Source organism: Stegodyphus dumicola, chromosome 8 (genome assembly GCF_044657685.1).
Source record: "Stegodyphus dumicola isolate Sdum_Otavi_A_Nest chromosome 8, ASM4465768v1".
Lineage (NCBI taxonomy): Eukaryota > Metazoa > Arthropoda > Arachnida > Araneae > Eresidae > Stegodyphus > Stegodyphus dumicola.
In genome coordinates, this window is record NC_140775.1 from 113,098,235 (window position 1) to 113,124,578 (window position 26,344).

Genomic DNA, 26,344 nt, shown 5'->3' on the forward strand with positions numbered 1-26,344 from the left:
TCTACATTGCAGCGTTATGTAAGATTTTATGATGCGAATTAATTTTGAGATAACGCAATTTAGACTGATATGCTATAAATAATGACTAGCTTCTAAGACAGGAAAGGGAAATTACCCAAATTAAAATGAAGAATAAAAGAGATTATTGATAATAAATTTACAGTTATTAAGTTTGATTTACATATTTTTATCTTACATATACTACTACAATAATACAAATAAACTAAAAAATTAGTTTCCTCCATTTCATCCCGCTGACTTTTTTCAGCTTGCCAGCACTGCTTGGACGAGGTTGTAAACTACGAAGTCTTCATTAATAATACTGAAGATAAATATGAAGCTTTTAGAAATTTCAAAATTCTCCAGTCAAAGGAAGGGATTATTCCGGATTGAATTATTCTGGACTGAATTATTATGGATTGATTATTTTATTCAGTCCAGAATAATTCATATCATGCGCAGTGAACCGAGAGGCTTCGACAGGCAGACGAAGCAGCTATGATGCCACTGTAATTTTATAAATTTATTTTTAAAAATTAATTAAAATTTTTTTTTATTTTGCGGCAGCTTACTTGTAATTTCTTTCTTTTTTTTTTTTTTTTTTTTTTTTTTTTTTTTAAATTTCCTTGAGCATTTCCGAAAGGAAGTCTTATATCTTGAAAAATAAATTAATAATCAATTCAGAAATTCTTAATTCCCGAATTTTCCGCTCCCAAATCAGGGATACTATAAATAAACTATAAATAGAACAATCCATAATTGCCCTATAAATAGTACAATCTCTAGTTATAACATTCCTGAATTTCATGGACGAAAGCTTAGGTTTAGAAACTTAAGTGATGTCTGAGAAGAATATTTTATATCACTGGAACTTTAATTCTGTCCTTCAAAGAAAACTTACCACGGGGAAAAAAAAAAAAAAAAAAAAAAAAAAAATGCTTCTTTGCCAGACGAAGGCAGAAGTTTGATAGTGAACTAAGCACTAGGGTTCACTCAACGCTATATTAGTATCCAAACAGGAAGACTTTCTCTCTTTCTAAAAGCCGCACGTGCCACAGCCGAAAAGCCATAATTCGTCCTTGACGAGAGAACCGAATTTTTCAAGGAGCCCTAACTTATTTCCCTTCTCTCCTTTGGCATCATATCTGCTTCGTCTGTCTGCTGCAGCAATAATGCTGCCGCGTGAAACTGGTGGCAAGCTATTTTAAACTCCTGTGAAGCTTTCAAACGATGGAATGATCTTGCACACTCAAGCTAAAACGCGACTTCTCAATCTCTCTCTTTCTTCTTCTTCTTCTTCTTCTCTCCTCCTATTTTTTTTTTTTTTTTTTTTTTAACTTCTGTCGTGCGGTTTTCATCTTCGTTTTTCGAGGCCACGGGCCCTTGTTCAGCCTTTACCGGAAATAAACCATGTTGGTATTGTTGGTGCTGTTAGGTGCCTCGATGCATCTTCTGGATGTTTCTTTTATTCCCCCTTCCGGGTGTGTGTTTTTCTGTCTTTCTTTTTTTTTTTTTTTTTTTTTTTTTTTTCGCATTTACAACATGTGGATGGTGTTAAAGTGTTCTTATTGATGATTCAGGGATCAAAATTCTGAATACTGTACCGCTACATTTTGCGGCTTTGATGGGTGCCAAGATTTTTAAACATTCTGGGCTCGCTGCCGTTTCACCGAAGTAACCAGATGAGGAAATTTGCGTCGAGGTCTTCGAACTACTTATTTCCTGGTATCATCTGCCGTAACATCACAGGTTTTCTGTTTTTGACTGCTGTCGCATATTAATAATAACTGAAAATAAAAACATTTTAAAAACGTTAACTATAATCTGAGGTTTAATTTTTAAAATTAATTCTACAATAGTCATAGGAAGAGTCATTAGAAATGGTACATAAAACTAAATAAATAGCAATAGTAAATAAATAAGACAATGGAATTATAAATGGTTCAATAAAATACAATAAAAACTTTCTGGCAACAACCTCCCGAAAGTGAACAACACTTTTTATAACACAAACTCACATGGAGACTGAATATTTCCTCTTAGATGACATAAATACGGAACTACAGAATTATCAAAAGAGTTACGGGTGATCGCATTAAAACACTGCTATATAAAGAATATAATTCAAAGAATATATAAGGATAAATGTAGAAAATGTGACAATTCGATTCCTGGAAAGCATCTTTAAAAAATATGTGCACGGAACTGTACATTAGTGAATATTCTCGACTGTAAAATTCTGCCTTTGCCCATCTATACTCTGATGTTGCCATTTTTGGAAGAAGCCTAGAACTCATTTTCTGGAACGCTGTTAAATACCTATCTTCTCTTGTATTTTCTTGGATATCAGGTACATTAGAAAAACTCCGTCTCTTCGCCTCAATTTTTAATTTGGAAAAATACCCAGAAATCCCAGAAAATTAATTCAGTTGGAAAGGTAGGTTGATCTAATTGGTTTATTTATTTTTTTTAGCCAGGAAGTGTTTTATAAAGAGAGAACTGTGACTGTATGTGCGAAGCACAAATTTTTTCCCACTTAATTCTCAAATTAAAATTAGAAAAAGTTTCCCCTCAATTAATCTGTAATTCTTCAGCTAACAGTCTCACATTTAATCCTTTATCAGACCATATCGACCTTGTCTTCTGTTAGTGCAACCGTTCATTGATATTTTTGACTATCTGCTCCTGGGTTTATCCATTATATATTTTCACTTCTGTTTGAAATTTTTATTTCACTCAAACACACTTGATTTTTTCAAGATTTCTTCATTACAAGTAATTTTCAATAGTCCTAACTTTTCAAGTTTTTTTTTTTTTTTTTTTTCTTCCGATTTTTTAGAAGTTTCAATATAAATACAATAAACCCTCACGAAGCCAGCATTTTCTTAAAAAGCTATAGCTTTGGAAGTAAGGCTTATTTCTGGAAGTATATAGAAATATCGCTAATGAACATTTCCTCTATGAAACGATCACCTCCGCAGAAGAACAAAAAATGATCTGAAATCATGACTGGCCGTCTTAGAAAGGATTTAGTGTATCCATTTCCTTTCCAGTTCCTAAACCACATTGAACCCTCTTTAGGACGACCATTTTCGGTTCTGGATGCGGTTTTCTGTGGAGGTAGTCATCTTAGGATATGTTCAATACCGGAGCGTATTCATGTTCTTAGAAACATTGATTTATCTTACAGATTGTTGTTTACGAGAAGTGGCCGCCTCAGACATAGCGAATTTACGATTTATATGGGAATGTTCTTGTTTGAACGTATAGCGAATTTACGATTTATATGGGAAAAAAATACTGTACAAGAGGAATATTCATGCCACTCGCGATAAGCCGACGAGTATCCAAATTTAAAGAAAAAATCTAATTAAATTAAATTAAATTTGGATACTCGTCGGCTTATCGCGAGTGGCATGAATATTCCTCTTGTACAGTATTTTTTTCCCATATAAATCGTAAATTCGCTATACGTTCAAACAAGAACATTCCCATATAAATCGTAAATTCGCTATGTCTGAGGCGGCCACTTCTCGTAAACAACAATCTGTAAGATAAATCAATGTTTCTAAGAACATGAATACGCTCCGGTATTGAACATATCCTAAGATGACTACCTCCACAGAAAACCGCATCCAGAACCGAAAATGGTCGTCCTAAAGAGGGTTCAATGTGGTTTAGGAACTGGAAAGGAAATGGATACACTAAATCCTTTCTAAGACGGCCAGTCATGATTTCAGATCATTTTTTGTTCTTCTGCGGAGGTGATCGTTTCATAGAGGAAATGTTCATTAGCGATATTTCTATATACTTCCAGAAATAAGCCTTACTTCCAAAGCTATAGCTTTTTAAGAAAATGCTGGCTTCGTGAGGGTTTATTGTATTTATATTGAAACTTCTAAAAAATCGGAAGAAAAAAAAAAAAAAAAAAAACTTGAAAAGTTAGGACTATTGAAAATTACTTGTAATGAAGAAATCTTGAAAAAATCAAGTGTGTTTGAGTGAAAAAAAAATTTCAAACAGAAGTGAAAATATATAATGGATAAACCCAGGAGCAGATAGTCAAAAATATCAATGAACGGTTGCACTAACAGAAGACAAGGTCGATATGGTCTGATAAAGGATTAAATGTGAGACTGTTAGCTGAAGAATTACAGATTAATTGAGGGGAAACTTTTTCTAATTTTAATTTGAGAATTAAGTGGGAAAAAATTTGTGCTTCGCACATACAGCCACAGTTCTCTCTTTATAAAACACTTCCTGGCTAAAAAAAATAAATAAACCAATTAGATCAACCTACCTTTCCAACTGAATTAATTTTCTGGGATTTCTGGGTATTTTTCCAAATTAAAAATTGAGGCGAAGAGACGGAGTTTTTCTAATGTACCTGATATCCAAGAAAATACAAGAGAAGATAGGTATTTAACAGCGTTCCAGAAAATGAGTTCTAGGCTTCTTCCAAAAATGGCAACATCAGAGTATAGATCGGCAAAGGCAGAATTTTACAGTCGAGAATATTCACTAATGTACAGTTAATTAATGTTCAAACAAGAACATTCATGTGATTTCGATATATATATTTCACGGATCATGTTCTGTGGCCATTACAAGAATTAAATTTTCGTTCCTTGTATACATAATCGTATATAATCATATTTCTGAGGGTATTTTTAGCACGTCTTGTCCTGCACATTTCATCTTGTTTATGCTTTTTACTTCTTTTTCATTTAAAATCTAAAAATTATTGTTCTTTACAGCAACATACAAGAAATTATTGTTCTTTACCTTTTCAATTACAATAACATACATTTTCTTCATTCTACCTAAAAATTAGATTTTTTCTTTAAATTTGGATACTCGTCGGCTTATCGCGAGTGGCATGAATATTCCTCTTGTACAGTATTTTTTTCCCATATAAATCGTAAATTCGCTATACGACTTCTTTTGTGAAAATGGTCGACGTAGAAGATGACTGTTAGTGATAATAATTATCAGTTTACAGAACGAATTTACTCAAGGATCTTGCATTCTGTTAAAGAAAAATATGGAAGTAGCAAATAAACGCAGGAGGAAAACAGGTCTTACCTTCGCCTTTCCTTCTCCTTAAATACTGTTAATTTCCTGAAGCACTGTAAAATATATTTTAAATACGAAAAACAGATTTTACTTTTAAAACAGAAAATAAAAGAAAAATTGCATTCTAAATTTTGTTTAGTATTTTCGAAAATACTCGCTATTTATTACAATATTCATCAAACGAAATCTGCCAATATTTGCTACAGACCACAAGCAGTATTTTCAATAATTGTATTTTAATCGTAATAATAATCGTTTTCAATCGTGTTTCTAAACTGAATGATTTTCTATTTTAATTTTTAGACAACTTCTAACCTTCTTGATACTTATTTTACCTCGGTGGACTTTTTTATGTAAGGCTACTCTGAAAACATTAATGAAAAAGATCAACACTTTCAGCCCTTACAGTAGGAGTCAATATAGTAAGATAACCAAAAAATCAAGACATGATTCGATTTACAGGAAATCGGATGCAACTTTGCATTCTGCGAAGCGGCTGATGGAAAATAAAACCAATTTGAAAAAATTCAGGCAAGAATTGCAGGTTTTTTTTCTAGCACGTTAACATTTGACATCAAGCGCAGACAGAAAAAGGAAATAATGATAATAACAAAAGCAGTTTCGGAGCCATTTAAACAAGGTCTTCGATACTTTGAATCGAACATACATATTAAATTGCATCACATTGATTTAAACATTATTTAATAAATTATTTACTATTGTTGCCTATTAAAATAGCCTTGATATTATAAGAAGAAATAGAAATGGAAATCTTTTGATTTATTTAACACATAAAATATTTTAGACATATAATGATATTTTTATAAATCGGATAAGCGACTCTTTATCGTAGATAATACTGCTATCATAATTAACACCGATATTCTCAGAAATATTGGCCACTTTCAGCAATGTGTTTGAATGTTTCATTAACGTAGCCCTCACTTGCAATGTAATACTAAAAGGAACCATAAGGCGCCAAAATATGCCAGTTTAAAAATTATATTTAAAATATTAGTATCGTCATTTTGCTCGGTTTATGGACTACTTAACTTTACGACGAAAAATCATCCATTCCCAACAGCAGAAAATGGGAAGTAGGTCACGATTATGTGCCATCTATTAAACGATTTCGAAAGATGACTTTAGTTTTTTTTTATTGATAAGCGAAGTCAAAATTACGTTTCACGTGAGAATTTTATTTATTTTATTTTAATAACACAATTCTGTTATCATTCACGTGGGTTGATTACGTCAGAGGACAGCTTACGCAGTGTGTATACAAAAGTGAAATCCGTCATTTCTTTGAAATACGTCCCACCAGTCGACATGGATATGAATACTACAAACAACATGATTGCAACATTGCATAAATTAAAATTAAAATTATCTTCTTATAGTATTAGTTGCAATGCATGACATAATACTTATGACAAGAAATTTAACCCATTTCTGTCTGCTTTTACTTAAATTGCATATTTATAGTTTGAATATAAATTGCATATTTATAGTTTGAATATAAATTGCATATTTATAGTTTGAATATATAAGTATCGAGGCTACATCAGGGGTTTTCACTCTTCTTAGCCCCATGCGCCCCTTTCATCATTGATGGATGATCATCCCTCTTTCTTTTCATAACTTGAAAAATTTACATTTATTTAAATTTAGATTATATTTTTTAATGTGCTTTATAAATTAAACGCGAAAAAATATAGAAAATGTTGATAAATACCAAAAGTTGAATAAAAGTAGTTTTTTATATTCATAAACTAAAACATGTTTTATATATTGTAGATATGAATTTCCAATCACATGTTTTCTTAAAACAAGTCAGATACTTTGATGAAAAATGTTTTAATACTGTTGATGAAAGGGCTGCGTAAAAATTAAATCTAACTTTTTTTAGACGGTTATAAAACAAAATCTCTAAATAGCAAAATACGTACTACTTTTTGGGGTTGTGTGGGTGGAGGGTTAAAATATAAATGTTCTATACTCTTGACGATTAAAAGTAGCGGAGACATTCCATAGTGAAGATTACTTTTCCCGTGAATCTTACCGAGATTTTCAGAGCAACTTTAAAAAATAAAGATGATCTTGTGACAATCAAAACTGAACTTAACGTTAGCAGAAGTCATGAAACCAAGGCTTATGTCTGTCATCGATTTACACTGTATGGGAGTGAATTTGTCTCTTTCTTAAAGGGCTCGAAGATTCAGGAACTGTCCTTTAATGGGAATGTTCGTTAATGGAAGTCCAACTATAGTAGTTTCATGTAGGATGAAACAAGATGTGTTAACATAGTCGTTCTCACCTTGAAAACATTTAATTAACGGAACTTTTGCACATAAAGGTAAAGAATTTTTTGGTTTTGCATTCCTTAAATCCTAATGAAATTTTTTTGTAAATTTGAACTTTTGCCTTTTGAAGGTCATCTAAGAAGTTCTATTTTATTTTTGCAGAATCTTGCTTTCCACAGTGCTCAAACCATTTCTATAAAATTCTTTTTCTTTTTACCCTCATTTTAAAAACATTGTAATTAGAATTACGTGTCTGAGATCAAACTTAGACATATGCATCTAAGAAATCATAAGTCTGTAACTAATTTTTTTTAAATGTCCAACCATACTTATGAATACATTTATACTATATATATATATATCGAGGGTTTTAACAAAAGTTTCTAGCCATCCCAAATATCGTCTACGCAAACAGAGTTCGCATTGGCGTGTTTAATCATATTTTATCAAACGATTTTTGGCATTTGAAAGAAAGAGACTTTGAAAAAGAGAACACTGTATTGTGAAATTTGTAAAAAAAATATCGTTATAATTAAGTGCAAGGTGTCTGAAATGGCACTAACACATTACTAGATTAGAACCATCATTTACTTCCAATTCTGCTGCATAACGTCAGCTACTAAATGTCACCAAATTATGTATACAGCTTCAGGTACAATGTTGTATCATATGATACTGTGAAGGTTTGTACCAAAAGTTCAAAAACGAGGACTATGACATTCAAGAAACAGAGCGCTTTGGCTGGACTACCGATGTTGATGGGGCACGCCTGCGAGAACTTTTGAAAGAAGATCGGTGTGCAAACACTCGGGAGCTTGCTAATGAGTTAGACGTTAGTGCCATGTTCATTAGTTGCGCTGCGCATCGCATAAACTTCGTACAAATTCATGGTGCCGCATGAGCTGAATCAAGCAGATAAAGACAGACATGTTCGGGCCTGCACTAATCTGCTTCAATATCAACGCAAGAACAAAATTCTAGACTGGATCGTCACTTGTGATGAAAAGTGATTTAACTTCAACAACACAAGCCGAAAAAGAAGATTGGTTTGCTCCAGGTGAGCTCGTCAGCTGCGCCGCAATGCACAATTTGTCTAACAAAAAGACCATGCTTTGTATCTGGTGGGATTGCCGTGGTGTTATCCACAATGAATATCTAGAGAAAGGTAAAATCCTCGACAGTGAGTGAGGTGTACAGCGAGATGCTAGTCCGCATTGACGCTGCTATCAAGGAAAAACATCAAATTGAGTTCCGGCGCAAAAAGGTAATGTTCCATCAAAATAATTGTAAGATCACTTGTGTCTGCATTCGCCGGATGACTCAGTACGAACTCGAATGGGATCTTTTGCCGCCCCACCATATAGACCCAACATCCTCTTTCGGAATTATTTTTTTTTCCCACATACAGTTACATCTTGCTGCTGCTATTTTCCATTCTGCACAAGACGTCCAAAATAAGATTGATCTGTTTTGGGACTCGCAGCCACTAAGTTTTTGGGCCGAAGGCTTTGAAAAATCACAAAAACGTTGGCAGAAAATCGTAGATTTGGGTGGTGATTACTACCCTCACTAAATGTACTGTTTTCATGTTTTCTTTCCTAACTTTATTAAGAACGTTTTTTCGGCTGAAAACCTTCGTTACAGCCGGATACATGTGTGTGTGTGTGTGTAAGATTAAAAATATGTAATACTCAAAAATATATATATATATATATATATATATCTCAAAATTATAATTTAAACTATCAATAGCCCGTAATTCACCCCTCTCTATTCTAAAAACAGTAATGCCGTTTTCTGGACTGCGTCATTTCTAGATCAATCCATCTCTTATAGCTTGCGTGACGCTGATGAAGTAGCTAATTCGGAATATGAACTCAAAATTTCGAATGACTTTCTTTCTCTTAATAAGCCAAGCTTATTAAGAGAAAATCCAATATTCTCTTAATAAGCAAATCAAACCAAAACCTTCTCTTAATGAGATTCCATGTTGGACACTTTTGCTTTAGCTCTTTTCTCTTTAAGACGCTAGTTTGCTTGCTTAGCTACTGCGAGCTTTTGTCCGTTGGTCTAAAAATATAAGCTATATAAAATTGTAGGTTGCATACACAATGATGATGTGAAATGAAAAAGAATATGTGTCCTCAGAATTAATTATCCAGGAATAAAATTACGTGTGGAATTTATGAGTACGTCTGTCGTCGAGTGTCATCTTTACTACGCATAAAGCCTCTTTAAGTTATTATAAAGCACAGAACCAGAGACAGTCCGTTGTAGCTCTCTCCAAGTCATCCTATTGTGTAATAAGATGATATATATATGTAAAATGTAAAAAATACGGTGGCTTTGCTCTACGCGAACAGGCAACCTCTAACTAAATTTCCACAACTTCAGGATCTTTTCCCAAGACCAGTACTTTCGAGAACATTCGGGCATGTTACGTAACCACTCCTATAAATGAAGAATTCACGCCATTTTGCGTCAGAAAAAAAGGGGGAAACCGCTTTTCTACCTCTCTTGCTGTTAAGACCTATGATGCCGCTCTTCTCATCTGCCTCCCTTTGTTTGAATAGTATGTCGCAGTAAATTTAAAGTTAATACTATTTAGTTCAGATTACTATCGCAATTGTAATCTTGAATTCATTTAACACGAACGTTGAAATTTTTCCTATTTTTTCTGCTGTTTCTCTGCTAAGACTGCGTTCAAAAGGTTTCCGTCCTGCTTAATTGAAAACCTCACAGAATTACTCTGTATTCTTTAAAACGCAGCCAGCAGAGGTAACATTGCTCGATAATCGCGATCATTGGGTCAACGATGAATTTTGAGGAATTCGCTAGTGCAGATGACGATGTTGCCGTATGTGCTCCAGTGAAAATTTGATGTACAAACAATTGTATCTGAGATGCAACAGATGTCATCAGAAGAAAGTAAGGAGGACAATACCATTCTGCCCACCCCACCAGGAAATGTTAAACGCCTTAGACATTGTGTAACGTTTTGCTGTAACATCCGAATCGACCTCTACTTTTACAGAAACCATGAGTACTGTTAGCCGTGAAGTTGGTGATCAGTAACTGCATTTTTTTTTACTTACAGTATATGTAGGAACAATTATTCTAAAAAAGCATTTGAGTCACCGGTTAGCACGAATTTTTTTAACACGAACTCTTAATTTTTCGATCCCTTGACATTTTTAAGGATATATTGTACAAATCACATTTCGAGACAATGGATGAAACGGAGAAATACGGAATGCACATATTTTCACAGCGCAAGGAAGACAGGAAAAGGGACTTCCCTCTTCAGCAAAGCGTATTTAAAGAGTTGGAATCCTTTGTTTAAGTTTTAAACGGTGACTGGATAAGAGCTAACCGAACTTCGGACGACATAATACGGATTAATTTTCAAGTGACGCGGTTTAAATTCTAGGAAAGTAACGTAGCCACGTAAAAATGAGGTATTAAAAGGACTGTGGTTTATGTTAGTAATTTTGAGTTATTTTATTTCTTACATATATATATACACTGGTGTGCAAAAATTAAGGACGAAGTCGAAAAATTAGCATATCAGCTGAACGAAGAGGCAGAGCGGACAGAAAGACCAATCAGGAGATTAAGTAAGGTGATGTACGGTAGCACATGCGCAGATATGCAGGTAGACGTAATGGGGGAGTGTCTGAGTAGTATAAAGCATGTTGTCGGTGTAAGATCAGTATTTCTGGCAAAAAGATTGCACGCTGTATAGCAGTTAAAATCACACCGAGTTGCTGCCTCAGCGAGAAATGGCGAATAATCAATCTGTTAGACGACATCTGGATGCTTTTACCCGAGGTCGAAACATTGGGAAGTTGGAGGAAGGCCGCAGTGTGACAAGTGTGTCTGCAGAGTTCGGAATTGCTCACAGCAACGTTTCACGACCTTGGAGACAATTTCAAACTACAGGAACAGCTATCTGGGGGTTTAGTAGTGGTCGTCCACGAGGAACCACACCCGCAGATGACCGGTATATTGCCTTACAGGCCAGAAGAAACAGGCGGCATACAACGGGAGAAATCGCTAGACACACGACACAGGCGACTGGACGACCGATATCGCGTTTTACCGTGGCCAGAGGACTGCAAGGTGGAGGTCTGTTTGCACGACGCCCTGTACGGTGTGTACCTCTAACGCCTGCCCATCGGAGAAGGCGTTCTCTGTGGTGCCGGGAACACTGGAATTGGAGAGACAAGGAACGGGGACGAGTACTCTTTACAAATGAGAGTAGATTCAGTCTGAGTAGCGATCCTCATCGCATACTCATCTGGAGAGAGCGGAGAAGCCGCAATCATCCCTCGAACATCATTGAAAGGGACAGGTATGGAGGTGGCGGTGTTCTCGTTTGGAGAGGCATCATGCTTGGTAGTCGTACAGACCTTCACATCTTCGACGCAGGTTCAGTCAACGGGACCCGTTATTGTAACGAGATTCTTCTTCCATATGTGCGTCTTTTTAGAGGCGCTATGGGTCCGCAGTTCCTTTTCATGGACGACAATGCACCATGTCATCGCACAGTAGCTGCCGAACAGCTCTTAGAGAGTGAGGATATTGAACGTATGGATTGGCCGGCACGATCTCCGGATCGAGCATGTATGGGATTTTCTAGGCAGACGCTTGGCAGCTCGTACCTTACCACCAGTAACGATTCCGGAGCTTCGAGTGGCGCTGCAAGACGAATGGGCAGCAATGCCTCAACAACTCATTGACACCCTCATTCACAGCATGGGCAGACGCTGTGAAACCTGCCTAGCAGTCAGGGGAGATCATATCCCCTATAAAAGACCGGATGCTTCTTGCTGGACACCCATCACAGGGATGTTTCGGCCTTCAGTCGCATTGCGCTCAATGCTACTTTTTGAATAAAGCTTCTTTTTATCCCTCTGATTTCTCTTTCAGTTGCTTACATTACTCATGTCCTTACGTATTGGGGATCTTACGGTATTAAATGTGTTGATTTGGAAAGCTTTTGTACAAAGTTATATTGAAAAAACCGTCTCGTCCTTTATTTTTGCACACCAGTGTATATATATATATATGTGCGTAAGAAATAATGTGTGTGTGTACATACATACATATATATATATATAATAGTAGGTAGAAACATTGCAGCGATCTTGCTAAAAAGTTACCAGGAGCTGTAGCTCCACGAAATAGTTCAACGAGGTATTACTAAAATATGATCTAAGATGTCTGAGTTTTTTAAAAAAGAAGAATTTTTTAAAAAAATTTATCTGGAAAAAAACTGTAAACACGCAAAAAAAAAAAAAAAAAAAAAAAAACGTTAAAATTAATGTTGGAAGACATGCGAATGCACGAAAAAATATCTGACCGTTGTGATATGTGAAAAGTTAATACACATAAAAAATAGATTGATGGAAAAAATATATATGAAAAGTTAATACACATAATAGATTGACGGAAAAAAAATATACCAAAATATAAAAAGCGAAAATTATAATGAAAACATAAATTGCAAAAATACAAAAATACAATAATGTAAACACGCAACGGAACAACAAGCGAAAACAACAAGCGGAAAATGGTAAGTTAACAGTACCCTCTTCCAGGCTTTTCAAGGAAAAAATGACTGAGTGTCGAATTAGTCTAAATAGCATTACGCGTTTCGCTGAAACATACAATTGAAGCTCTTGTTTGATGCGAAAAATTTTTTTTATAAAAAACATGAATAGTCCCGAATAAATCTTTTTTAGAGCTTCACTACTCTGTTCCTAAGTATATTATCTCCTTTGAGAAAGTTAGTAGAATTGTAGTGGAATGAAGTAACTGAGAAGCATTTAAAAATCTTGACAAATTTTTAAAGGGGGCATCAATTATAAATCATGAAAAAATTTAAATTGGAGACTTTTAAAAAAGAAAAACTAAATTAATTAACAAACCAAGTAATTATCGTCATTGATCCGAAACTGGTTGACTTTTTAAGGGGAACAAACCAACCCCCGATAAATTAACAATAAATAATAAATGCGAAGGTGTTTCGTCTTTTACTCAAGTAAGAATTATGATGCCAAACTGGTAAGTTGAGTTTAAATGAGATGAATTAAAGTGAAAATACTATATAGAATTCATTACGAATGTGGCAGTTTCGTTTAGCTTATAAGTTTTGATAAGTTTGAGTTCCGTGAAATATTATTGCTAGGTTGAGAAGTAGTAAAATTTTCTCACTTGAGTAAAATCTCATCGTATTGCAAATTAAAATAATACTGGAAATGATCATAAAAATTATCAGTTTCATATACATCGAGACGCCACCATTTTGTGCCCACCATCTCTAAAAAAGATCAGTTTTTTATTCATATATTAGCATCGATATTCAACATTTTCTTTTCTAAGATGACTACTTTCACAGAAAGTCAAAATCATCTGGAGCATATATAATTTCTTAAAGCAGGAATTGGCAAAAGTCGGTCTGCGAACTGAATGCAGCCCTTTCAGTTGCTTCATCTCGCCCGCTATAAAATTCTATGTAACGATATTTCCATCTTTGCCTGCCCAATTTCGTCCGCAAACGATCGGAATCAGCAGCAGCAGACCGCATTTATTATCTATATGTTGCAGGGTACATGCGCATATATACTAGTGATCAACCTAGGCTGAGAGCACTAGTTATGCTTGAAAAGTATGTGCATTCACCGAAGAATATAGACCTATGATTCCTAGCAGCTTTAATTTAAAAAGTGAATGAGTATGAAATATATTTGATGAAATATGAATGAAATATGAATATTGTTGATGAAATATGAAATATGAATATTGTTGATATAAAAAAAATAGTCAGAAAAATGAGTTTGTAAAAGAACATTTCACACCTAAATTTTTATTTAAAAATGAAACAATCATCATGCCAGTCATTTGATGACCAATAGAAACAGATCCTATTTTTGACGTATTTAGCTGAAATGCAGATTGAGAGTATACGCTAATCTCTATCAAAGAAAAGTAATAAAATAATCAATTATCTCTGACTTGAAGAATGAAAAGCAATTGTCATATGGCATTATGCTCAACTTTAGCCTCATCGTACACCCAGTAGGGGGGAAAAACTTTTACAGATTTTAATCCTAATTTGTATGAAACAATCGCAAACGAACATGCGAAATTTCACGTCTCACCTTAAGTATATATTAAATGATAATTGTTTTTACAATACTATATCTCATAAAAATTAAAATATATGCAAAACTATAAATTTATTAAAATATTTAATTAATCGTCGATGCATGTTTTTGCTTCATAGTCTTTGAAATTTTTATGTATATTTTATATTTCATTGGTTGATCCACTTGTACGACCCACTGTTCTGAGGCTTATTTAAAGTAAAAAAAAACAGTGCATAAAGGTGGCTAAAAAGTTATTTTAAACTGTAATTGTTTTTTAAAAAATTATACCGGGGAAGAGTGTAGTATACCTCTCGCCCCCATCGTTGTCTGGCGAGCAATTAAGAGCACCGCAAAAGATCGTCATACGAGCACCATCACATTTTGTGATGGCTGTGCTCGCCTAAAAAAAGACCTTTTTGGCCCATGGTTAAAAGTATTTGCTCACCTCTGTCTTAGAGATAGTTCAGTGCATTTGAATTTTTCTCCCAACGGGGAAAAAATACATTCTGTGATCATCTTAGAAAGCAGTGATACTCCATACCGATGTCTATTTACTCTCTGAGAAATACTGAACACTTTCAGACGTGACCTCAAGAAGACGGTTTAGTGCATAATAAATTAAACAAGAGTTAGATAATGAGAATTAAAAAAACTAATAATGAAGGGATTCAGTTAGGAAATCGGCTTCAAATATTAAATCTGTCGGCATTGCTCTGATGATATATCTAACTTAAACGAATCGGAAAGTTGAAATCTTTACAGAAGTATAATCACCTCAATATATGTACGTCGAGCAACGATATATAGCGATATTCTTAGACAGATTGAATAACGTTTAAACGACCACAGCGACTTCCGACAAGCCGCCTGCACGCAACAGCCAATCGATTGGTAACCAATCGCGTGAGTGAAACGCTTAGGAGTTTTGCAGCTGAAAGCAGACTTATTGCCATCAAGTAGAAACTTGCGCGATGCTTAACGTGACGAACAGCTATAAAGAAAATCAAATGTAAATAATGATGAAAAAGTTTGAGTTGAAGATTATTATACTACAATAAAAAAATCATTTTATTAAGTGGAAATCTTTTTAGGTCCTCGAAGTGATAGCTTCGTTCAAAAATGACGGATCTGATAGGCTATTTCTGTTAAGAATACAAAAATTGAAAATAAAGAAGAACCGACTCCTTTGTCTGATTTCCTACTGTATCTGCTTCCATTTATATGAAAAATTCTATTTTCTATTTTATTTCTTTCTTTAACTGGCAGTTTGTTATTTGATTTTACATTATAAACTCTCACTATTTCTAGCATTTTCTAGACTTTTTAAAATACTGAAGAAAACTATTGTTTTCAGTTACCAATAATATCCTCCAAGCTGAAAATAAAAATCAGAAACCAAAGACAATGTTGTTGCTAATAGATAATGTACCTTTATTTACCTTCGATATTATAAATATTCTTTCCTGACTATAAAATTACAATATTCATTCTAAAAGTCATTTGACCCGGATCTCGTAAGTGTTATGCAACAACTGTTATTTTATACTATGATTTTTTATAAATAAATAGATTTAAAAAAATCCTACAAATATTTCTAATTTTATTTATGTACACTGTCGTCGACATTCAATAAAAATCTAACGTTTATTACAAAATTCTGTAAAAACATATTATTGTAAACTTTTCGTTACATATTTCTAATTTTCATTACATATTTATTAATTTTTTCAACCAGTCATATTTTTTTAAATATTTTTTATGATATTTTCTGCTTATCCTATTTTCCGCTCAAAAACGTGAAATGCCGAAACAAAAGTCTCGAGTTTTAAAATCGAAATGCCTTTCATGTTGAATACTAATTTAATTTACAGCAAAATTTGAGTTTTATGAATTGCGATAGCAAATACAGTGAACCCTAATCGTGGCGACTCTCTTCGTAAGATTATCAACTCTGAAAGTAACCATATTTTTGAGAACATAAACAAACGTCGATAATCATTATCTCCTATATAAGACGACTACCTCCTCAGAAGACCAAAGTCCTCTGGAGCCGTGAGTGATCGTCTTACAGACGGTTCACTGTATTTACTGCAATATCACCTGGTAGAATTTAGAACTGGGAGAAAAAATTAAAGACCATAACCGCAGTTCATACTCTTTCCTAAATAAAACCACGCCTTAAATGTGTCGGGGAAAAAAAAAAAACGGTGGACTACCAAGGTCAAGAACGATGTAAAATAAAAAACAAGGATTAGAATCTTATTGGTTACTTCACATACCTGAAAGATAATAAACTATTCTAAAATAAAACAACTTTTGTTTAAAAAATCCGTACCTTCTTCCTTGCTCTGATTTTTAAAGTACCTACGATGCTTAGGCATGCATTTCTTGATCAAGGTGCTCGAAACAAGGATATTTTAATTTACACGAATTTACTTAATTCAAACAGTACATTCACGATTATCACCAAATCGCGAGTTTTTTTTTTTTTTTTTTTCTTAATTTTTCTCTCTCGTAATTTTACTTTTCTGCCACTTTCAATTGTCATCGGATCTCCCCCTTTTTTGTCTGTGTATTACTTGGTCTCTACAAAGTAAGATTTTAATTTTCTAATTCAGTCGTTATGATAAAAATTATGCATATTTACTATTGTTATTACTAATATTAAGAACACTTTTTCCATATTACTGATAATGGCGATTTTAACACCAGCTTCTTTGAGTTTAGCTAGAATGGATTTTTGTAATTTTTCTGCAACAAAATTCAAAATTTTAAACCTCTTTTTTAAAATTCTTTTCATTTTTTATTTCGTTAGAAAATAACTGAGGAAACAGAAATCTTGTCTGACATTATCTCTACATTCCAGTGTCAACAGAAAATGGATCTGAAGTGATGATGATTTTAATTTCTTTAGTAACAACTGCAACTATTGCGGAAATAACCGTAAGAAATTTGATTACACTTCTGAGAGGAATTGATAAAATCTTAAGCTATAAAAAAATAAATAACGGAGAAAGGAACTGATAACAGGCGTATATTTCGTTTTTGGACATCCGTGTTTAATCTCCTGATGCTATTCCTGTTGACATTTAATGCGTTAGGTCTGCTGAAACAAATTTTTATTTGTCACCACATCGTTCACCTTAAGTTAGAGAGCACTGAAAAACATTTATGGCAAAGTAAGTGCGGTAGGTGCTGCGGGTTCAAATTATAGGAAAACAGAACTGACGTCGACAGCATGGCTTTTCCTAGGCAAATTTAGTCTATGACATAATCAGTTTCAGTATATTAAAAAACAGTATATTGAGTGCTGTTAAAAGTCCAATATCTTTGAGAACGTATTAATACAACTAATTCTTCTTTGAATCCAGAGGTTATAACACAAAATTATTTTTTATTCTTTTATATGATTTAATGGAAAAAATACAGTAAAAATATGAAATAAGGAAATCTGATTGCGATATGGTAATAAAATAAATCAGTTAATTCATATTTGAATAAGTCTGTTGCTTTTTTAATCCTGACATTATGATATGTCAAACGTAAACTGAAAAATCTATTCTTTAACAGAAGAAGACCAAGTTGCTCTTCGTTATGTGTGTGTGTGTGTGTGTGTGTTTGTGAGTATGGCGAAGCCTCGAGGGCTATCTGCCTAAGAGGAGGGATGCCTTCGTGGAGGACTTTCTAAGGGAAACTGGCTCGTATACACGTTACACATGGGGAAAACCACGAAAACTCCCATGCAGCCAGCCCGTTCGCGGGATTCGAACCTCGGGCCGAACTACCAGTGTTCAGCGACTTAACCGCTCGGCCGCTGGTGGGCACTCTTCGTTATGAATCGACGTCTGTGAAAGGCAATATTTCTACTTCTACGCCATCAACATTTCTACCTCATTACATCAAAGTCTTAAACAATATTGCATATCTATATATGTAAGATAGAAAAATTGTAAATCAAAATTCTAAATTTAATTAACAATAGTCTTTTATTCCCCTCTCTATTCTATAAATAGAAAAACCATAATAACTTTTCTGGGCTGCGACATTTCTAGATCAATCCATCTTTAATGGCTTAATGCTGATGACGTAGTTAATTCGGAACCTGAACTCAAAATTTCGAGAACTGAAACCTTTCTAACCCAAAGAAAAACTCTTGGTAAGCCTCTATACTGGACAATTGCGTACTTTTCGCTTCAGCTCTGTTACAGTCAAGATGCTGCTTCGATCGCTGACGTGTCGCTTCGCCTCTGCTAGTATTGTCTATTATTCTAAAATGTTGCACACTATATAAAATTGTGGGGTGCATATTGCGCCCATGATGATGCGTGATGAACAATATGTTTTCGATAATTAGTTTGTGTCCACCAATAAAAATTATATTCAATTCGGCCCCGTCTGTCTACAAGTCATGTTATTACACACTTATTACACACACACACACACATATATACATATGAAGCTATGTTCCATCCGGAAATATGATGAATGTGAACTTACTTCCTAGGTGGCTGTGTCTAGGGGCTTGAAATTATTGATCCGACTTATGAATAACTCGAATGTTTAATGGAAACACGAAAAGCTGCTACAAACTGCAAGGTGATTACATATGAATAACGAAATAGGTGAGACTATATACAAGTGAAGAGAATGAACCGTCTTTTACACATATTGCGTCTTTGAATACCGTCATCGTCGTCCCGCTCTTACCAACGTCCTTCTCCGAATGATTGCGCAATTCACTCTGTCTTAGCACTCGGGATCCAAAGGCCCTTTCTCCTACGGCTTGACTCTACATCTACTCGATGGCGCATTCCCATACATATAAATGTGCGTGTGAAAAAAAAACTTGCAGTAAGCTTCAACGGATTGACGATGGTTCTATGCATTATGACTTGGAGATATTTTACCACATTATTCGAAAGATGACACTCGAAGACCTGTAGACAGATGTAGCCGAATTCAGCATAATCTTTATTGCTGGACACGAACTAATTATCGAAAATATATTTTTCATTACACATAATCATGAACACAGTACACAAACCTCAGTTTTATACAGAGTATCACATTTTAAATAATGGCGTAGTTAGCAGCACAACAAACCACAGTGAAATGAAATAGCATCCAAGCGGAACAGAACTGCAAGCTAGCTTTTTCCAATATGGCAGTATGTTAAGAGAAAGGTTTTGGTTTAAGGTTTCAGTTCTTAGAGTTTAGGTTCCGAAATAGCTACGTCATCAGCGTTACGCAAGCTTTGTGACATAGATTAATCTAAAATTGGCGCAACTCAGAGAAGTTATTACGATTTTTAGAATTGAGAGGGAAAATTAAGGGTTGCCCGTTAATTTAAGTTATAATTTTGATTTATATATTTTTTATCTTACATTTACTATAGATACCGTTCCATTCCATCTACTCTCTCTCTTTCTTTGCCTATGCTTGCTACCTTAAGGATGTCTCTTGCTCAGCTGCTTCTATTAAAAATAATGCGTCATCATCAAAATCATGGGGTGCAGATTGGCCCCACTGTGTTGTGCCATTTAATAAAGTAATCAACAAGTAATAAAGATATATTTAGATTATTACGTGATTTTTGTGATTCTTCAAACGTTCGCCGCCATCTTCTACCTCGTAACTGATATTTTCAGCAGTGATCTAACCTCAATCCTCTCACGACTGCAAAGTAATGTCTTCCCTAGTCAAGCACTCATGTCTCATCAAATTACTGCAAGGAACTAAATAATATCATCACACACACACACACACAATTTTGAGAAAATTACTTTGATATGCTGCTATCACAGCAAACACGTTATGTGTGAAAATTTTCAAGAAAATCGATTCAGTAAAAGAAAAATCAAAACTTAATTTCGAGCTTAGCCCATACTGAAAAGCCAAATTGATTAAAACCGCATAAAAGAAATGCAATGATTCTATTTTAACCCAGCACTGTAACTGTTATATCTTTTTGTTATCATCATGCTTAAAAAATTCAAATGGAGCCTGTTCCAAGAAATGAAACAAACGATGGGCATCGCAGATGTTTACATCGGCTTTGACCAACGCGGAATTCATATGTCTTCCGTACTACGAAGTTAATGTTTGTGACGTCACGAAGTTCTACGAAATTTCTTGCGAAGAATTTTGTCTGTGAGAAGTAAACATCTGCGGTGTCTTGAATTTATGGTATTGCTACTGTGTATTATTTTTTCCTAGTCGGCTTCGCAGAATATAATGTTAACGTAATTATAGATGGTAATAGTTTTTATTAGTTATGCAGAACAAAGGTTAGGTTTCTTTTAAGACAGTGAAAGAAAATGGGGGAAGAAAATAGAAAAAATGGAATAAAAATAAAAATGATATAACAGTACTGGGTAGAGAGGGGTATAATGATAAAAAGCTCTAATAATAACAGCTCAACTTATTTTTTAAAAAAAGTTTTGTTATGTTTAGAATACAAAGTAATTTATTCCCAAAAAAATCTAATGAAAAGTGTGCTATAATTCTTATTTATTGATTGATGTGGTATTTCATTGAAAATTTTTTATTTTTCAAACATTTGGGTCCAACAAGAAAATAAACATGCATTTTACGACTTGTAGAATTTTTGAAGCAGGAAACATAAAAAATGAGCAATGCTCTCACCGGGACTCGAACCTGGACCTCTTGAATATGCTTCGAGTGTGCTATCGTTACACCACGAAGGCATGGAGAAAATGCCTTATGAACCTTATATTTATTATATACTACCTTGTAAAGAAAGGAGAAAATACCTTATAAACTGAATTTATTATTTTAAATCTTGTGCATTGAAATAGTAGTTTTTAGAAATAATTTAATGTTTAAAACTTCTCCTTATTTATAAAATATTTTGTTTTACTTCTTTTCTTTGCCTAGAGTGACCTCATTTTTCCGTTAATCGGTAGCTCTTGACAAAAGAAACTGCATCCGATGTCAAAGCAGATCTTATCGCAAGAGCTTATACGTAGACACATATATATTACCAAAAACAGCTATTGCGGCATACAAATAAGACGTGTATACAAATATACGTGTAATAAATATATTTAAATTGATTAGTAGTACAGTAGTGCTATATTTGAATAGTACAGAAAAGACACTTTTACCTCCAGCGCGCGAGACTGTGTATCGGAAATTCTACAGATAAGCTCATTTAAAAATTATTTTGGGATATTGCTCTTGAACAGAATTTTATTGTTTAAGCGTAAAGAACATGATATTTAATAAATAAAGGTAACACACAAAATGTTTAAAAATAACGCCCCTTTGGACGTAAATTAAAAATCTGAAATCTTTTTTGGAAAGGGAGGGGGAAAGAGAGGAAGGTAAGTGCTTCGCGAGTCAGCAATAAATTGTACAATTGCGACTTTTCAAAGGATAACCCAAATTAATAAATGTTGTTTGTGATTTTATTGCATTTTGCATTGTCTGATCTAATTATGATATAGTGAATACTCTCTTGACCACCTTTCCTAAAAGAATTGCCTCTAAAACTAGCCATTGTTTTTAAGAACCTAATATAGTTAAACATCAGTTTTGAACATCACCTGCCTGTGACAGTTACTCCACAGAAAACCAAAATCATCAATATTTGTGAGTGAGGTTTTACTATATATTTTATTTGCATCAAAAAAAAAAAAAAAAAAATCTGTATTTGCCTATCGCCGCCTTAATCGGTGTATTGGTTAGCGATGCTCACTGTTTTATGATTGGATTCGGATTCTGAAGAAGGCATATATGTTTATAAGTTTGTAAGTGTATAGTTTCTGTACTACGTGGAAGGCACTTAAATACTGGCGAGCCGAAAGCCCGCTCGAGTTGTTAGTGGTAGGGCCAGTGTGTTGGGAGACCCTCATATCCGTCGTGTTCTCCATCACAATTTCGGGCGTAGCTGCATGAATTCTACCTGTACAATCAATGGTGAAATTCTGGTGCTTCTCCTACTTTTTCCTGTGCTGTACAGATCCAAAACTCAGCCTCTCTTTCATTATTCGAGTAGTCCAAATCGATAGTCATCCTTATATTAATACATAACACTGGTATGTAATTATAGGTTACGAATATTATCTTACCATCGTCTATTAAAATATATTTATTGCTTTTATTAAAGACAGGGCAAAGCTGTCCTTTTTATTAAAATCAAGGACAGCTCACAGATGTCGAAAAAAACTTGTACTGTGTCTATTCAGAAATGGTTCGAATGGTCTGTTTATACACTGGTCTCTTAAAATAAATAAGTTTTAATGTTTCTTAATTTTCTAGAAATAATTTAAGGCTTTATATTTAATATTTATCCATATTAACTCTTGAAATAATATCGTCCTGTATACTTGCTTTAATTTAAACAGTTTATGGAAAAATATTTTTAAAAAAATTGTGCTGTTTCTTAAATAATTTTTTCAAACTGAGTCGAAAAAAATATGTTGTATTTTTTAAAATATAATGTACTTATTAAATTTGTAAATAAAGCTCAAAATTAAATTATGTTTTCGTATCTAATTTACTTACCTTTATTTTGGACGTAACTGTATGTTACACCTAGATTAAGCACTGCGTGTAAAATACCTGAATTCTTTAAATTTATTCCGAATTTTCGTGAGGAATATAGAAGATAAAATAAAAAAATAGGAAAAGAAAAGGAGATCTATAACTTGTTCTTCAGGTTTAAAGGAATTTGTTTTCGACACATTATTAAATTAAAAGATTTTATTTTCTACAAAACGTCCTTGACTAAATTTGAATTGCATCTTTATGAACATGGGTGTAGTTTTAAAACCGTATTCTTAAATTTGTATTTCATTAAATGAAGATTTCAAATCAGAAGTAGGATTTCAGAAGTAGAATCTACTAAAAATTAAACAAGAACACTGTAATAAAATTTCGAAACAAAAACATTAGATTCAATACTGAATACTAAGGATTGTCAGTCTGACTTCATTGGCGAAACAAATTGGCGAATTTGAGTTAGAAATCTCCTAAAAAGTGAATTAGATTATATTTCTACATTTTAATTTCATTTTTTTTTCAATTTTTATCTCACATTATATAAAAAATATACTTAAGTATTTATTCAAATTTGAGAATTTTTTTTCCATTTGGATGTGTTTAATATTTTTTACTACCGAACTGATTTTCGTCCTCTGAGTATGTTTTAAATTCAAGTTCTCGGTTTGTTATTATTATTATTATTATTATTGTATTTTAATTTTTGTAATTTTTGCATTTCTAATTTATTTCAATTTAAAATCTTTTTAAATATGTCTAATTTTATTCTTTACTTGATTTGACATAGGCATCTTTACCCTGCCTCGGGGAGGACTTTCAAATTTTCGGATGAACTGCTATAATTAAATACTTTAGAATAGTTCATCAGCTGATTTTGAATACAGATATGCAGTGGCTTTCAAGTAGAAGGGGGTTTATAATTGAGTCTGATATATCCTCCTCTTAATAACGTTATATCAGAATTGATTGAATTCCTCTTTTATATTTTTTCAGGTTTTTATAATTTTTAGGTTTTAGTTTCACATTTCTTTAATTCTTATTTTGCATATTTATAGGATATTTTGAAATTTATTCGTATTGAATTTCACTGCTTTTGGGTAAGAAATTTAGAACCAGGTTTACACAAAGATTACCCAATTTTCTTTTTAATCGTTACGTAAACCTAACTGTAATTACCTTTTGTTTATACTGATCAATTTCCAGCAGCATATTGCGTAGAAATACGTGAAATTTTTAAATAAAAAAATGATGATAATATATATATACTATTATATATATATATATACTATATATATGATTTTAGACAAATTTTATTTTTTTGAATGGTCTTTTTACATAATACAAATTTTCTTTTTTTTTTTTTAGTAGTCAATTAAGCACAATGTTATGTTTTATTCGTTTTACCAAGTGTTTCGAGGATGTGTAGGGAAAATTCTGGTACATTGAGATTCGAGTTTTCGGCTTTATATGAATTTTAATATCTTAAATAAAAATTTAATAAATTCGTTTTTCGGTTTTTGATCTCAAATGAACCAGGAGAACGAAACACGGTTTTGAAATATATTAATCGACTTTTATGATGCTTTAATTCGTTTTCTCCTGATGAGTTACGAATTGGAGTTTCAGTAAAAGGAGATTAATTTTTACTATTTTTTATTATTTTTATTGTATTTTCCCCCCTCTTGCATTTTTATTTTTATTTTTAAATTTTGTACTACTATGAATTCTTATTTTAATTTTGATATGTTTGGATATCGTGTTAAACCTCTTATATACGATTGCTAATATTAATATTGTTAAGGAATAACCATGCTTTGACTCCAATTTACTTTGAACTTTAGAATCTTCAAGTCTATATGAAACCTAGTAAAAGCCGTTAAAAACATTTGTAGTACCCTATCAAAATTCCTGAAACACTATATAATATGAGTGATAAAGCAAATTTAAAAATATTTAATAAAACTTATTCAAACTACAGAAAAATTGAAAAACGTGTACAAAAAATATTATTTTTAATCTTCTCTGTTCAAAACTTCAAACAGAACTTGTCAAGGGAAAAGTGCTTGAAGCTTTCAACCAAGTTGATTAACTAAGATCATGCAAATACGTTTCGTCTGACAACCCATTGAGACTCCAAATGGTATTAATCGAAATCAAATTTTCTTTCAAATTAAAATTAACAAAAGTCTCACTAGATTTGCCCCTTTTTCCTATTTGACATGTTTTCGTGTCTTAAAGCATTCAGAGTTAAATAATAGTGAAAGCATTCAAAGTACTACAATAATACTTAAAATTTAAACATAATTAAAAGAAAATTCAAATACAAGGTGGCTAAAATATATAGTAAGGCTAAAGAAAAATAAAAAACAATTAAAAGAATGAATATATTCAGTAATTCTCAGATATGAAAATTACACTTGAAAGTCCTTTGTAAAAATAAAATTAAGGATAGGCCCGGTTGCGTAAAATTAAAACTTTTTGCTAAGAAAAAACCTGCACAGTAAAGTCCTGTTAGGAGCTTTTTGCTCAAAATGCTTAGGTGAAAAATAAAGTAAAACGAGAAAACATAACTTTGGCCGACACGAGCTCCGGCTAAAATTAAACTGTGTAAAATTTGTACGAGAAAAGGTTGCCAAAATGTGAAGGAATCTTAAGGAGGACTACCAGGAATTGGAAACAGTCAATTTTCTCCTGTTGCAGGACTTTCCAAAATAGGAGCAAGTCTTCGTAATTTTGTCGCTATCCAATGGAGGCTTCCGGAAAAAAAGGGAGGATAATTGGGGGGGGGATGAAGATACATATATTGTTGCGTTTTAGAGGTTCGTGGTTTTGGAGTGATTGATGACAACACTTGATGAAAAATCAAAGCACAATTTATTCGTCAATATTACACAAGAGAGTTCCCAAGATGCGTCACAGTCGTCAAAAAACTACAATAAACATGTTGAAACTCTCAGCAGCACAGCCTTCAGGTTATCAGGCTATAACGGTGAAGATAGCTTCATAGCAAAGCGCTAAAGTACAGCTCCTGACTCAGTCGATCATTTTCAGTCTAATCTCTGATTCTAGACACTACTACTAAACGTATAACTCAAGATACTTTTCACGATAAACTGCTACTCTGCGTACTGGCAGGGTATTATTTATAGCTTTTGCCCTGTCTTTGAGAACATTCTCGGGAAAACCGGTAAGAATTCGTTCTGGAATAATCATGCTCCGTCTATGGCATATCCCCAATTTGTCCGCAAACGTCTCTAAATCTGGTAACCCAGCCTTTCCTTGGCA

At 33.4% G+C, this 26,344-nt stretch overlaps 1 long non-coding RNA gene across 1 annotated transcript; it reads right to left on the reverse strand.

Annotated features, from left to right (window-relative positions):
* Window positions 1-578: 578 nt before the first annotated feature.
* On the reverse strand, window positions 579-20,060 carry LOC118181696 (uncharacterized). Its single transcript, XR_004756930.2, has 2 exons — window positions 19,031-20,060; window positions 579-1,787 (listed from the first exon to the last, which is right to left on the reverse strand). It is a non-coding gene; the product is annotated as an uncharacterized LOC118181696 (long non-coding RNA).
* Between the last annotated feature and the right edge of the window lie 6,284 nt (window positions 20,061-26,344).